Raw genomic sequence first — 17553 nt, forward strand, 5'->3', positions numbered from 1 at the left:
TGCCTCATAGTTTTTGTTTGTAGTTTTTCAAGTACCCCTATCATTTGGCATTACCTTTATGGCGCCTGATGCCTTATGGTGTGAACGTAACAAATTCTAATGGCAGTTAAAAAGTGCTTTAGCTCGTCTTATAGCCAAAACAAATTCAGACGCATTTTCATTATGTGTTATACAGTTCTATTAACTAGCCCCCTCCCTGTGATAAGATAACTTTGATAAGACCTATTAAATAATAAACAACCATTATAGGTAGGTATTCCAAAGTACTTGGGTAGAAGAATTCGGAGTGAGGAGGTAATTAAGTAGCCACTTAGGTATCATAAAGAAAAACCAAAAGCGAGGGATATCCCCGAAGCTAAATATAAATCGAACACACACTTATAGTAATAACTTAATAAGTAAAGACTTTCTAAGAAATTCTCATTAGGGGTCAAATCAAGTTTACATTAGAACTTGAAGCCTAAACATTTTAATTTCTTCTGGGGTTGAATTTTCATGATGCATGGGAATAGGTATGCTTATTGAAAGCAAAATAAAATAAAAAGACTATTCCAAATAAGTATGTTTAAAATAGAATAAATAGGTAATTAAGGTGCAGAATGTTTAGATTAAAAAATACTTAATATTAAGAACTTAGGTAGATATCTAGATAAAGTACTCTACTACTCCACTAAAGTACTTTAGTACGTTAGTAGGTACCTTCTTCGTTTTATGTACTTAATAAAAAAACATTTATCACATGATCTGAAAAATCAACACTACCTACCGTCTGAGAGCAGTATCTGCTGAAATGGTACCAGTAAGACACTCAGAAGTCAGAAATTACTGTTTTCAAAAAGCAACATTTACAGTAAGTAGGTACAATAATTACCTATACCAATATCAAATTAGTGTACGTAGATCCTATGCGCAGCTGAAGGCAAAGTATTTACGTTATTTCGATACGCACCTACCTACCTATACCTACCTAGGCACTTAGTTAGATCTTTGTCCTTGAAAAAAGTTAAATCAAAATAAATCCATAGCGTAACTACCTAGGTACCTAACAAATAAGATATCTCTAGGTATGCGCAAAGGTTAAATTAAGCTAATTCCGTTAATTTATGAACGGAATAATAGCTTTAATCCTATTTGCGATCACGATTAAGCTGCAATGCGTCGAAATGGCATAGACTGGGCCAATTTCATGCTCTGACGCTCCCTCCCTGCATCCGAATCACTAAATACGTGTAGCGATTCCAAGTAAATCACCTTAAATCCCTATTGCTATCACACTAATATTATAAAGACGAAAGTTTGTGTGTATATTGTATGTGTGTATGTTTGTTACTCTTTCACGAAACTACTGGACGGAATGGACTATTTAGAATGGTAATAGAATATACCCTGAATTAACCATATAGGCTACTCTTTAACCCGCAAAATTCAAGAGTTCCTACGGGATCTTTAAAAACCTATATCCACGAGAACGAAGTCTCGGGGTAGTGCTAAAATAAAACTAAAACTTTTCGAATTTCATTATGTATTTGTTTTACCTTACCATTATCATCATGATTAATCCTTCGCCAGCCCACTACTAAGCACAAGTGTTCTCTCAGAATAAGAAGAGTTTCAGCTATCGTTTACCACGCTGCAGGCTGCAGTATGCCCAGTGCTGATTGACAGACATCACACGCCCTTGAGAACATCATGGAGAACTGTCAGACATGCAGGTTTCCTCACAATGTTTTCCTTCACCGTTTTGTTGTATCTAATACCTACTAATATTACCAATATTGACTAGACTTGCATTTAAAAAAGATATTTAGATTGTAAGAGAGTAAATTGTAACTTGTAATACGCTGTGAACTCTTTGTACTTATTTCTGGTTTTTGTAAAAGATACCTACCCAGAGAGATTGTAAAAATCTGTCAGTTTCAATGTATTTCTTAGCGCATTCTGTCAAAAATATTCATTTACATTCTTAAACAGGTACAAGTACTCATAATAATATGCTTATTTTTCCAGGCATCTTGCAAAACTATATGCATTGCTACCATCTGAATTTGAAACTCTCGGAAGCCTTCAAAGATCAGGCGGGCTGCTCGGCTCATGGAGTAAGCTCGGATGGCTGGAGTGATCAGCCTTGAAGATACACCAGGAGTGCAGAAACCAGAAACTGATGTGGGAATAACAGAACAACTAAAAAAATTTGATACATCGTAATAGGAAGAATGATACCTACTTAGTAACACTCACCTAGTGTAGGAGTTCTAACTTAGAAGTAGTTAGGTAGGTACTTCTGATGGGTGGATACAGCTATGAATAAGAGTCATAGCAGTTCTGAAATTGTAAATCTAAAATTTGTTATCCAATTCTATACTTCAAATTTTAATATTTGATATCAATCATGACACGTAATAAGAGACCGAGTGGATTGAACATGGCGACTGCGATCCGCTTGCAAACTATACCGGATACGATGGCAAACTCCATTCTTTTATTTTATTTCGGTTTTGTTTCTATTCAATCGGGAAAATTGTTTCGTTTCACCATGTAAACTTTTGATAGGGAACTATTGAACGTAAAACGTGCATTCTTGATTTTTCCCAGGAAACAAAATTTTTCCTTTACCTATTATGTTCAAATACCTACTTACTTATGAGTAGGTCCCTAAGATATTATAGGTATCAATATTACAGATTTTACTTCAGAGATTTTGTTTTTCCACCTCCACCAATATCCTTTCATCCTTCCATTCTTTGAAGTATCTGGCCTGCCTAACTACTCTCGGGTCAAATGAGAATTTGTTGTTTACAAATTATATAAAGATACAAAATAAATAATAATATACACCTTTAGTACACCTTTTTCTGAAAAGAGATACAGATGAGAATCTTAGGACTAAGTAGATTAACATTTAAACACTTTCTAACGACGTCAGATCTTTTCTAGTTACTGTAACCTTCACTGGTCGGGGGTGTTGAAAATTTTTAATTTACGCTTGTTCTTACTTTATTGAGCTTCGTGACTACAACGGCGTCTGTGGCTTTAGATTTTGTGTCAACTTCGACAAAGAAGATAAGACAAATTAATATAAAATCGTAGTTAATATGTTAGATGAAGTTATCTTTAGCTGGAAAAACAATAAGTATGAGGTCATTACGTGTTTCCCACACTACTATCAAGCTTGTTTATGAGTCCACCATCCATCATCTTCATATGGGGCTTATCCTCATTGAAACAAAACATCCTAGCCTAAGGATGTAAGGTGTAGACCTAAGTCTATGAGGTTATCGTTCGTTTTAATAAGGTATAAGGTTTTAATGAGGTGATCTAGTAGGTTTTCGTATTTTTTGAAGTAGGCATGAGACAGTATTCAAGAAATGAGTCCACATCACATTTGACTGTCATGCTAGGCCTATTAGCATCAGAGAGTTCTAAAATCCAGGTTACGATTCCCTCATCAGAGAAGTTCAGAGAAGCTCAATGGTACCTACCTACTCTACCTAAATTTGCCTGTCTATGGCCTATCGCCATCCAAACTATAGGTTAAGTGTTTACAAAATTTTAACTCGAATCAGATAGGTACTTGGATGCAGCCGAAAAATAAACCACCTAGCCGCTAATTTTGACAGAAAGACAAAAGAACCTGTTGAGTGTCAATCTAATAAAAAGCTATTACGAGTAAGTACCTACTATACCCATCGTACAAGTCATAAATAACAATCAAAAAATCCTAAGTACTAGACTTTACTACACACTTAAGAAACCCCTTCTCATGTTAAAATTAACACCACGATAACAATTTAGCACCAATAGCATGCTCATAATACAAAGCATAAAATTTCATGTCCATCATCTGTTCGAAGAAAATTATGGCTCTATGCTTCATGAGTCAACCATTTGCAATATAAACCTTACACGGTCACATTGCAATGTTAGGTATATACTTATCTACCTAATAGTCATATAACAACAGAATGGTACCCTAAGTAGGTACCTACTTACTTAGCTTTTCAAAACTATACTTAGTTTAATACTCTTGTGTTAAATAATTATAGGTAACAGTTCTCATACAGTTCTCATTGTATACGACCATTAAAACTATTAATTATAACATACTGAAGAAAATTTACTACGAAGGAAGGCTTTAATATTTTACGATTGTATGAACTTTGGCTAATGCTAAAGGAGAACCGATCAAAAGACATTGGTTCAAAAAAAATTGGGAAGGAAGGGTATTATTTTTATATACCTATTATAAAACATGAAACTATGACAGAAAAACATAGACAATTATAATCTACCATCACCTGAAAATAAAGTAAACCGGAGAAGCCAGTTCTAAAAACGACATCTTAGTTCACTTTTCTGACTTGTTCACTTGCTGTTTACAATATTTTCTGAATCAGATCTTCACCTATGAAACCAACCAGAACTACCTTTCTAATAAGAGATATTCTTTCTAATGAGAAGCAATGATTGAAATAGGTTCCGATTTGATGGACTAATATTGCTAAAAAATCCTACCTACGTCGAATACAAAACATATTCGGGAGATCGGAAGTCATAACGTTTCGGAGCTAGCATTTTAAGCAATTAAATATCACTTGATATAACGGTGGAGAAAAACATCGTGAGGAAACCTGCATGTATGAGAATCCTCCATTATGTTCTCAAAGGTGTGGGAAGTCTGCCAATCCGCACTAAGCCAGCGTGATGGACTATGACCAAATCCTTATCATTCTGAGAGACCCATGCCCTGTAGTTAGTCCGGTGATGAGTTGATCATGATGATGAAGATCCTAGAGTCCTTTTCTGAAAGTCGATTAAAAAGGACCAGTCGTATAGAATGAAGTTGCTATTAATCATATAAGTATTACTTATCTACATTTATAGATAGGTAAGTGAATGTTAAAGCTCTTCGGAATAGTGAAAGCTTTAACAAAAGCGCGACTGCAGTATCGATTTGCGGTAGACTGTAGAGCAGGTACCTACAATGAAGTTACTTACCTACTGCCAAGGGCGATTGTGAAGGGAATTTTTATCGCAGTCTTTATAAGAATTTATAAAATTCTAATAAAGGCTCTATTAATCTCTGTTAATGTGAAGTATAGTCTAGAAGCGTTTAAAGTTCTATTCATTAATTTTATTATTTATCCAGTAAGAAAGCTTAGTAAGTGATGTCTGATAAAAACAATTGGGTAAGTAGGTACAATATTCTGCGCAGCCAGCATTATTTCCATCAACTTTATAATAAAAAACACGTGTTTTAAAAAACTCATTTAGTAATTTGATAAAAATAATATGTATAGGTAAATGAATACACTGAAACTTCAATTTCGGTAGGTACGTGAAAAATAAAAATAAATAAAATAAATGTTAAGAGTTGACACTGATTAAGGTAGGACATAGTTATATTAGCATAATATAATAGCTGTGTTTTCATTAAAAAGTCGTAAAATAAATTAATTGTAGAAAGCTCTCAGCAAAACGTCTAGACGCCTAAATTATAGTACAAAAAAACTGTGTTGAAAAGTTACATTTTGTACGAAATTGATCTAATTTTTTATGTAAATCGCATCTACATAGGAAGAAGCGTTCAGCATAACTTCTAACTGATAGCCTTTCAACGCTTTGCGACTGCGCGAAAACTTGCTAATGGGCACATTGATTTTGCAGATAGAACCCGACTCAGCGAGCGAATCTACCCTCTACCACGCCACTACTGCAGAACCATCATTATAGTACCACTCACGTTTACGATATCCCTTGACGCTTTTCTTTATAACCAGCTAAAAATGTATAGGAGAAGCGCTTAATGTAATGTAAACTTGCAATATAATCTTTTATATAAATAGCCTTTAAAGGCAAATATTTAAGTAAGTAAGTATAATTTGTTTTCAACATGTTTTTATATTGTGAACAAAAATTAAAAGTACTTAAATAAAAATAAAACAAGACTCGTAGTGATTTTTCGTTTTATTTATTAAAACGTAGTATATATATATATATATATACTAAGTAAGTATATATGTGTATTATAGTTCGTACTTCGTAGGTACCCATGTATTAGGACTATCATTGCAATTTGCAATGATTGTCTTAACTTTTAATATTATGCAGTTCTACTACATAATAATCTTGTCTTTGAGAAAAATTTCATCCCAGCACTATCGAATTATAGATTTTAATTAATTTATATTAAGTATTTAATTTATTTTTAGACAAGTCCTAATTTATGAACCATCAACTCATCAACTAAGACCGTTAGCGCACACCAAATGACTTGATGTTCATATTTTATTCATTTTTAATAAACTAGAAATTTTTGTGGCTTCATCCAGAACTAAGTATGTACCTGCCTCTTACTTAGGTATATCGGAGACTAAGATTAACTGAAGACAGTAATAATAATTAGTTAAAAATTAAAGATGTACCTACCCAATAAAGAACACCGTTCGTTAAAATATTACCATGTGTTAAAAATATACTTAGATTCTATAAGAACTTAGAACATGACGTGTTACTCTTACTCTTTTTAAAAGAATTAAAAAAAAACTGTTTTTCGGGTATTTTTTCTTGTAGATTTGCTAAATTTAATTAAAACTAGAGATAGATGGATGGTCCATAATTTTACCCATACAAAGCTTGCATTAGTGGAATATGGTATTAATTACGAATTCTAAACATGTTTTGATACTGAATTCATTTTCATAATATAAATCAGTGACATAGATATTATCTAATTTGTATATTCGCTATTTCTAGTATATTTATGATCCTAGGCAATTTGTTAACGATATGTTTTTTCTCATAATAGCAGGCAGTAAACATTTTATTGCACTTTAAATAGTTTGTACTTATATATAAAAATAACGAACAAAAAATAAGATTTGATACCAAAACTAACAGTTATAAATTGTTTCAGCTATATTATATTTAAATTGTAGGTACCTGAGGTAGGTAACTACTTTACTAAATATTGTCAAGCATGATTAGTTTTGATACTCGAGACAAATCATTATTACTAGGTAGGTATAGGTATAGCTATTCAATTATCTTACCTTTAAGCAATAAATACTTAAATAAACTCTGTACAAAATATTGAGGTAATCAGTTAACCCGATAAGATTATAAAAATGCCGTGGATTTTCATTGATTTTCCGGAATAATAAGTACCTAGGTAACCTACGCCCTTCCCTGGGATGCGAGCTATAGGTATATACCAAACGTCAAAATAGGTTAAAGTGATGGGCCGTGAAAAAGTAAGGTTTTCTGAGCCCATCCGTTTAATGATTTTGATAAAATCTAGGACAGGTATAGCTTGCATCCTGAAAAGACGTAGGCTACTTTTTATCCCGGAAAGTCGAGTTCCCACAAGATTTTTACAAAAACTAAATCCACGCGGATGAAGTCACTGGCATCAATTAGAATGCATAAGTATAGGTACATTTATATACTCGTAGATTAAGGTGTTTTGAAACAGCTATTGCTAATTCTTCTAACAAATAAACGTTACATTAGTAGTGAAGCTGTAAATTCGTCCAATTTAATCGGATGGTGTTACGTAACAGATCGTAGAGCCGGGAGCGGCAATATCAGGCGTTATTCGTACGCCTAACTATCCGACGCGAGTTACGAGCCTTCTATTGTTTTGTTGTGTTACCCCAGCTTTCAAGTTGACTGGCGAGTATACTTGCTTACAGCAGGCAAGTGAGTGTCAATCTTATTTGTTCCATTTTTAAATTCTAATATGATTTTTTCTTTACTACGCAACTGAGTAGGTACATACATAGATATCGATATCTAAACCTACCTGCTGTCCAGAAGCATTTGCTTGTCATGACTTCATGATTCATTCATGTAACAACACGTACCTATTCGGGATATCGGTGAGTACTTAGGTAGTAGTACTTTCACACCTTTTCATTGCAAAGTGATATAAAATTTGTATTTCAAATTCAAATATTACTTACTTAGTAACTAGTAAGTACTTTAGTGAGTGCTGTTGTAAGTCGTACATTTTTTTTTAAATGTTACCCATGCTAATCATGACTAATACAGGAATGGGTACGACAATTGTGCAACGGGTGGGGTTTGAACCGCCGACGTTTCGAAATTCAGTCCGCTCCTCAACCGTTGAGCTATCGAGGCTCTATCATTTGACAATGTTCCTCTGCACAGTATTGCACGACTGCATTGTATACCTCATGTGCTCGAAATCGAATTCCAACTGAATGTAACAACATAGGTAAATGTTCCTAGCCATCCTTATACGCTTCTAGTTTTTAGCTTGAAGCTTTACTCAAGAGTTAAGACATTGCTTTCATTGTAAGAATCATTGAATTGTCTTGATGTAGACCGGCTTTTATAAAAACATAACCTAAGCCGCAATCCAAAATATATTTCTATAATAAATCGAAAAATTTTGTGAAGAAAGTTTCCACAAGAAAATTGCAAATGTCGAGGAAGCCATAGTGGACGTTGATAACTTACTTAAAATTAAACGTTGCGTAACCAAATTTATAAGCGAGTAAAGAAATTCACGTAAACAGAGCAGAAAATCTTCACTGTACCGCAGAGCTACCAGAACTGGTAGAGCTCCGAAACATAGGCTATCAGCCCTTTACCTCTCTACATGACAATATTGATAGGGGAGAAGAGAAGGCCTCATTTAACTGGACGAGTTTGTTAATGTGTGTGTAGGGTGAGTACGTAATACAGGTGTGGTTTGAATGTGTGCTATTTGGTGCACCACTGAAATATAAAGAAGCGATGGACAGTTAACGAGAAAATATATATTTTAACTTTTTCTTTTAAGTAAAGGTATTTACTATATTTTAAGTTCTGACCAGTTGCGAAGCTTATATCTTGGTGACAATAGGCAGGACACGTAGCTCGGAAGACCGATAAATAATGGAATCCCTAGTTGCTGGAATATCGATCTCTCACCGAAAAGTTCAGCGTCTGTGAACCTCCAGTCAGGGGGATAGACGACAGCAAAGAAAACGCAGCTACAGCACAGTTACAGCACCAGCCAGCACAGGGTTTTGAAAGGTACGACGGAGGTACGATATCGTAGAAATCAGTTAGTAATGTAAGATAGGTAGATAGGTTCACTATTTTATTTTACAGTTAAAAAATAAAATAAAAACAATAACCAGACGATCTATTTTTGAGCCTTTTCACGGTCTCGATTAATCATAATGAAATCTTGTTCTAATTTCCCCTAAAAACTATAATAATACCCCATGTTCACTGTTCAAGGGATAGATAAACAAATTCCAAAAAAGCTGGCAGCCATTGTCGGTTCCTTTGGTGCTGAAAATGTTCATGAGCGGCGGTAACCACTTGCTTGCTATTAATGTACCTACCCAAATAAAAATTTCGCATAAATAATCTCCTCGGAAAAAGCTATGCATACCTTCTTAATTTGCTTCATAATGCATGAAAATGCATGTCAAAATAGTTTTTATTTTTAACAACCAGAGTTTTTAACAGTTTTATAATTTATTTACGATTTAACTTATCCAAAAACTATTTCCTACATTTAAACTTTTCGAGATTATTGTACCAAACGCCGAGGGTCCGTTCATCGAACGAGTTCGGACTCCCGCGATGAAGTGGCAAACATCTTTTACAATATCAATGAAAAAACGCTATTATTTACATTGTGTTAGAGATGATTTCGCTTTATATAATTTGTTTTTATCCGTCATTTTGGTTAGGTATTAAAAGGAAATTCCATCGAACGAAACCGGAAGGTAATAAGTCGCTCTGAGGAACGGACTTATACGACTTTTGAAGGTGGGTGGAAAACGGTCTTATCTCGCCTGTAGCAAGGTGATTTACTATAATTACAAAGATAGCGTTAGATGCCTTTTGTTATAATTTTCCAGGCTTTTCTCGCGCAAACTCATGAAAATGCGGCCATTTTGTAATGTGCCTTGTTTTTTGATAAGGGTATTAAAATAACGATATTCGGACGGCTCTTTGCTTAACTATAGAATGTATTTACGTAGGCATTATTTGTATCTACGTGAGCTTCCATTTTAAATGCTAATTTGGAGAAGCGGTAATGAAATGTAAATGTTTTCTTAAATTGCCTAGCTATACCGATCTACCTATGTTCTCTACCCAAGTCTTTACCACGTACCTTCCCAAAATTAATTTTCTTTTAATAAAATTATTATTAGACTAGCTGTGCCCGCGACTTCGTTCGCGTGGAATAGTGACTTTTCGGGCAGCATGTACGTTAAAAATGTTCGCCGTGATTCTTTAAATTGACATAACTTTTTTATTTATGAACCGATTGACATGAAATAAACACTAAATCCTAAGTGAAGCTTACTACAATATATTAGTGAAAACCGTATCTAAATCGAATGAGCCGTTTCTGAGATTAGCGTGCACAAACACACAGACAAACAGACAAACAGACAAACAGACAAAAAAAAAATTAATTACAATTTCGGGTTCGGCATCGATATAATAACAACCCCTGCTACTTTTTTTTTATATATTTCCATTGTACAGACACCACTTTTCTACAATTTTATTATATGTATAGATAAATAGCCCCTGTCGTATGGTAATGATAAAGGTCTTATTTCCTGCTTCAGAAATTCAATGCAGAAATGATTTTTACACTTACAAGTAGGTAATTTTTCCAGCATTTTTCCAGAGGAAACCGCTTCATATTTGCGCTCAACAAAGCCCATTTTTTGTAGAGTCCTGTATTAATATCGATCATTAGTAAGTCTTAATCTTACATGTCTAGAATATATTTCCTGCTACAGAAATTTAATGCACAAAGGATTTTATTCGTATCCAACGTGCCCAACCTTATACTTACAGGTAGGTAATTTTTCCAGCAGTTTTCCAGAGGAAACCGCTTCACATTTGCGCTCAACAAAGCCCGTGTTTTTGTATAGCCCCAGCATTAATATCGCGATAATGCAAATTCCGTCGGTTTACGGCCCCAAACCTCGTTTCAGTCGCCATTACCGAAAATTCGGCAAGGTTTCCACTCTCGAGAGCTTTCCATGTATTTTCGCTGAGCCATCAAGTGCCCTTTTAATATTGATAAATGTTTACCCTCTTTATAGGTAAGATCTAGGTACCTTCAAATTCAAGTCTTTATACTTACAATTATACATACTAGCTGATCTAACTGGTTTCGCACGGGTGGTATTTCTAAAAATACTTCACTAAGTGAGTAAGGAGTTTACGTTATGGGGACTTGATAAAATCCTAGGATTTACCTACTAACTTGCCGTAGTTTGGGCTTTTACAGTAACTTGTGATCTTCCTGTAATATATATTACACAGTTATCTACTAGTAATGTGCCTAAGTGAGCTTTAAGTTAGAAGAACACGTTTGAATATGGCAATGGTAAAATAAGTAGTTTTATTTCTCAAAAATAACAGGTTTGCTCTTTATTGTTAACTACGCAATAAAAGGCGGGGATCATCATCATGATGATGATGGTGATGATTCTGAAGGCGAAGATATGTCTATCCTTTATTTTATAGACTTTAAGCGGAGCTTTAAGTCTCCATCTGTATGGGTCATTTGATTTGGTACTTGACTACTCCTAGTAGATACCTCATAATGGTCAAGACTCAAGAGAGTTTTATAACTGTAAATTAGGTAGGTATAGAAAAATGCTATACCCTATAGACATAGCATTTTTCTAGCTTCCTTTATAAAATTTTGCCGCAAAAATGAATCGAACTACCGTAAAAGCCCTATTGTGACGTCAACACACCATAACGTATTCTATTCAATTGCATGGAAAATCGCCGGGATTTCAGCGGCCCACCCCGCTATAAAGCAGCCCTCCTTCTCACACTTGAAACATCATCATAAGCTAGAAAGGGAGGCTTTATAAAGTTGGTGTAATTGAGGGCAATATCAGAATAGTTTAAGTCTAGACGAGTAAAGTTGTAAGTTGCAAATTACAGGCGTGATACCGTTCTAGTTAAAATATATTGTAATGGCACTTTCGCTCACGCTTACTTTAATTTACGGTCCTTGGAATAGTGTGGGGACATTTGAGATCCGAGTAGTTGAGAACTAACCCGGGATCTGAAAATTTACTTTAACACTCAGAATTCCTAGCGGAGTTACTGGTTACTGTGAAACTTTCAGTTTTCTGAACGCGTCCTCTAATGAAGGGTTAATTTCAATGTTCGTCTGTGGGAGGCCTGTTTTACCCATCAAAGTAAATACGTACTTATTTGGTAGATAAATTTTAGCAAGAATTTGGAAGAGTTGAAATCTATTCTTATTCAGAATTTAAAGCAGCTTTTTAGAGAGGTATTTATAAAAGCTTTTTTCATCAATTTTTTTCTTACCCAAGCTCTGCGAAGCTCTGCTTATTAGGTAGGTACTATTTTTCAGAGTTGGGTAGGTAAGTAATAAGTTTCCCACAGGTAGGTACAAGAAACCGACGATATTTAAAAAATGGTGGGTCTATTAAACTTGTTGGATATTTAATTACTCAGGTCCTAGGCTATTAAAATCTATTAGGAAATAATTCACCTAGCGCTGGTTTCAATACCATAAAATGACATGTGGTCAACTAAAAACAAATACGCACCATACACCTGCCCGCTTTATGGCCCTATAAAGCGTCACAAGCGCCCATAAAGGCATTATTGCCTATTAATTTCACACCACATTAGCGAAACAACAATAAAACTTTAACATTTAGTTGACAGTGATTCTAGTTTTGTTTAGCGCCATCTATGGGCGGGTCTTGGGAGCTCGGAAAAAGATTATGGCCTATAGCCGGTTTTACGACGTCGTAAAAGTATGCCATAAAAGCGAAGGGCACGCACGCCCTCTGTTAATCGTTGAGAAACCGATATTGCGAGGCCTCCAGATAGATTGCTTTGAGGAACGTTACGAATAACTTCTCAACGTTTGTCTGTTTATGGCCGCAAACCGAATTGCGTGAGTATTTATGTGGTAACTGTAACCTTTTGGGTCTACAATCTACGTATTGATAGTCGATAGGATGAAAAGATGTCTGTTTCATTTACATATTATACGTAGCTAGGTAGGTACTTACTTACGGACTTAATTTCTGACTAGACAGTTGCATTCTAACGATAAATATCTACCTACCCTATAATTGAGTATCCAAATCTGCTCAGGCATTTAGAAGTTATTGCGAAATAAAGCAACTCACATACCTTCGTAGGTAGGTACCTACTTAGGTACATAGGATCCTGAATAGGTACATTAAGTACATTCCTTTTTTGGCAGTCGTGTAAAAGGAAGGTTTCAACTTTCTTTTGAAAAATCATTTGATAGATCCATTCATTTCCTTCCCAATCCAAACAGAACAAAGAAGCAGCGTGAAATATCTACTTAACAATTTAATTCAAGCACCCTCACAATCGTTAAATTTTTATTGACTCCAAACGGCGTGACTTTAAAAATACACAAATTTATGGTCACTCTGAGTGAAAACGATTATTCAACACGTCGTAACTATTTTATTGCACCAATATAAACAACGGGACGGGACATCTATCAGACCTGTTATTCTTAAGAGCCTAATGTGGCCTAGTAGGTGCAGTAGATAGGTACACACTGAACCTCATACAGGATACCTAAGTACTTGACCTAGTCTACCTATTATATTTTCTGCGTGAGCTACGATTAAGTAGGTACCTACTCTATCCAAAGAAACGAAGTTAGTATACCTAGGGCTCTCTCTTTTACCTAATGACACAGGCAAAAAATTCAGTGGGCGTTAGCCATTTTGAGTCACCTATCAATCACAAAACTATTTTCAAAAATCATTCGAAATTCTAAAAGAAAATGTTTTCAAAAAACATTCGAAAAAAAATTTTCGTTTGTGATTGGTTGATGAAACAAACTGGTTAATATGCTCACTGAGATTTTTTGGCTCTGTTATTAATTGTGTGGGATTGCTTACCTACTTACTACGTAACAGAGAAAGCCCTATAGGTACCTACCTACTTACTTACTTTTTTCCGTGGATAATAATATCTGGTACCTATATTCCGTGGTATACCTACTTAGTGCTGTCACTTGCTGACTTTGCTTTCTTTCAAATATCAAAATATGTACTTATTATAATATTGAAATATGATATGATATGATCAAGTGACTATGTACCTACACATAACATAAGAGCTGGTTTACATTGGAGTCCTCCGTAAAATTAGGAATTCAACATTCTAGGCCAGAAGGAAATTATGAATGCATTGGCTTGTTCCTGTAAAAAATTATAAAAATATTCGCGCACACTTCGCTCATGATTTCCTGTATGGGATAGGTATGTATATCGTTAATCATCCCAAGTGATACTGACTGTTAAAATATAGCGCCAGTTTTAAATGTGAAAATTTTTACTTTTTCATATATGAGTAGTTCTCTAGGTTTAAAGAATTCTTTGGTTCAGTTGTGACTTGTGACCTCTTGAGTCTTGAGTTGTATGTGGGAGGTCTTAGGTTCGATTCTCGGTTCCTAAATAGAGTCAGGTATGGTATGGTGGAAACCTTTGGTTGTCTATGTTCATTGACTCTGATTAGATTAGGTTAGATTCTTCTTATTTACTACGCCATCCATCGTGCTCAAGCAGCTTTGAGTTCGGTCTGCGCTGCCCGCTGACCGCGTAGCAGGTATAAAGTGTATTATCTATGATCCCGAATTCAATGTCATGAATTAGAATCGTAACAAAAGAAACTGACTGAATTTTTTATTTTACTGTTTCTATTAACTCTGAAATGAATACAATACAATAGTTATAAAAAAACATTATGTAACTACATATTCCCACTAATTAATTATTTTTTTTTGATTATTTGTTTAATTTATTTAAGCAGCACCTAGCGTCGGAGCTTAGGACTACGATACACTGCATTTTGTGAGCGCGCCGACGAACGGTACGTCGCGCAAAGCTCACTATCATTATTCTCGCGCATGCCCATAGATGGCAGCATAAGTATAGCTCAGTCGGCGAACCTAAAAGCTTCCATGGCAAATAAGCAATTTTACAATAGATGGTGCTTTTATAAGTTGAGCTTTACAAAAATATTATTTTTTGATTTCGTTACATTTAGGATTTATCCGTAATAATGTGTTTCTAAAATGATTTAAAAGAGCATAAAACAGCTGGTACTGTTAATATACCTTTAGGTATTAGGTACGAGTATTTCGTAATTTATCTTTATTAATAAAAACAATATTCTCTTGTAGAGCTCTGTAGAGTAGGCAGTACCTACCAGTAGGTAGAGGTACCTATTAGTATTATATACTTACTAATATATGTACTTACCTATTAGTAGCTAGGTAGGGTATCAAAGATTTAATTATTTTTAAAAGCAATAAAAAAAAGAAGAAGAAGAAATTCCTAATAAGTATTAATTTAATTAAAAGCCCAATTTCCATATCCATGTGATACCTACTTAATTGAATAAATTCAATAAAATTCAAGTTAAATAAGAACACAGGAATGTATAGGTAGGTAGGTACTTAACTACTAGGTAAGGTAGGGGAGAGTGTGGATGAAAGAGCCAGTTTTGAATAGTGTAAAAAAAAACACACTTTTACTATATTATTTTCAAATGAAACTAGGTTTTCTTATAATCACTTTAATTGGCAATGTTATAAAATAAAAATAAAGATGATAACAACGCTGATAATCTCTTATATAAATAGTTTAAAAAAAAAAGGAAATCGGCTCTTTCATAGCAGCAGGTCAATGAAAGAGCCACCATGTGTTATGAAAGAGCCGATACCTACTTTTGAGGTACTAAACGGTTTTTTATCAATTAAAATTATGTTAAGTATTTAAAATCAGATTAATACTAAGCTTACTTTAGTATTTCTATGAAAATCACAATTTTTAAACAGTCTCAGTAATAATTAAACATTGTCTTAATCAACAATTAAAACTTTTGAACTTTGTCTTAGTCAAAAATTAAATAATTAATAAAAATTTGTCCAAAAACATAAAATAGAGCCCTTTTTCGTATTCTTACTCTATAATTTATAAAATAAAAACAATATAAAAACAATTTAAAATTAAAAACATTTTTGGCGGAAGAAATTAATCACCCCTTTGAGGCCACACGATAACGCTAACGCTGTTCTATTTATGGACTGATTTCCAGCAAGCACTTCTTTTACAGCCTCTTCTATTGCAGCAGTTGTGGGCCTTACCCGTTTTTTAGCTGTTGACGCTTGCGAAGACATATCTTTTTATTCTGAAACATATAGGTATCATATAATAATGAAATAACTAAAATTAAAAATTTTGGACACCCCCGACCTTTATAAATATGACTGGTAGAGAATGCCATTAGGCATTAAGTCCGCCTTTTGTTTTTTTTTTTTTGTATTTTGTGCAATAAAGATTAAATAAATAAATAAATAAATTATAGCTAAGAACAATCTCTATCACATCAGTTATCAAACAAAAAAAAGAACCATCAGAATTAGTCCATTGGTTTAGGATCTACGTGGCCATAGACACACACACACACACAGGGACAGACACACAGACACACACGTTAAACTTATAACACCCCTCTTTTTTCGACGGGGGTTAATTAAAACTAAACGATGTATTGAATGAGCCAGTTTTCGTTTCATGAAAGAGGCGGCTCTTTCAAAGCATAAATAACTGGCTCTTTCAAAACACGACGCTTTTAAAAATATAACTTCAAAAAAAAGGCACTATACCAGAACGCTGATCTGATATTATTTATGCAAAACAAGGGCAAATATATAGACGCCAATACTGTATATCAGTTTTGTCAACTTATGCAATACCCTTTTTGAAAAAAAAGATGAAAGAAACACAAAGAAACTTACTTTTTGGCTTCCGAATTTTCGTAACATTTCTGTGAGGCTATTGGCTGTCGTAGAACTGTCAAATGTTTGTGGGTAACAGCTATCCAGTGTTGCCATTTAAGGAGTAAAATTAAACTTTGGTAGAATATCGATAAGTAATGGAAAATCACATCGGCTCTTTCAAAGCCTGGCTCTTTCATGCACACTCTCCCCTAAGTGCAAGAATTAAAACCCTTAAAATTTTAAAAGAAAGCCCAGGAACTTACCATGACTTATATAATTTTCAGGCTGGCTAGATAGGTAGATATACTACCTATACCTAGGTAAAATATATTCACATATCATCTTCGTAGCAAGCAAAACTAAATTCTTCTTATTCACGATCTAGGTAAGTACAACACTTCACACTGCACAGGGTTTAACTCTGAATATATAACTATAGATCTATCTATTGAAATAATAATTAGGTAGGTAGGTAAGTAGGTTCTTAGTTGGATTTTCACACAAAAACTAATTATAATATTTAACTAAAATGAATTTGATGTTATCATCCTAGAAGATTGTTTAAAACTGTTTAAAAAGCTCAAAAAATTTGAAAAGAAAGTAGGAACTCACTACGTACTACCTACCTACGGCAAACCTCATAAAATCATAACCGAAGGGTTCATTTTATTGAGCAATTGTTCGTACCAAGTCCGGGTCAGACACAAAGCGTGGTTGCAGTGACA

Source organism: Maniola jurtina, chromosome 10 (genome assembly GCF_905333055.1).
Source record: "Maniola jurtina chromosome 10, ilManJurt1.1, whole genome shotgun sequence".
Taxonomy (NCBI): Eukaryota; Metazoa; Arthropoda; class Insecta; order Lepidoptera; family Nymphalidae; genus Maniola; species Maniola jurtina.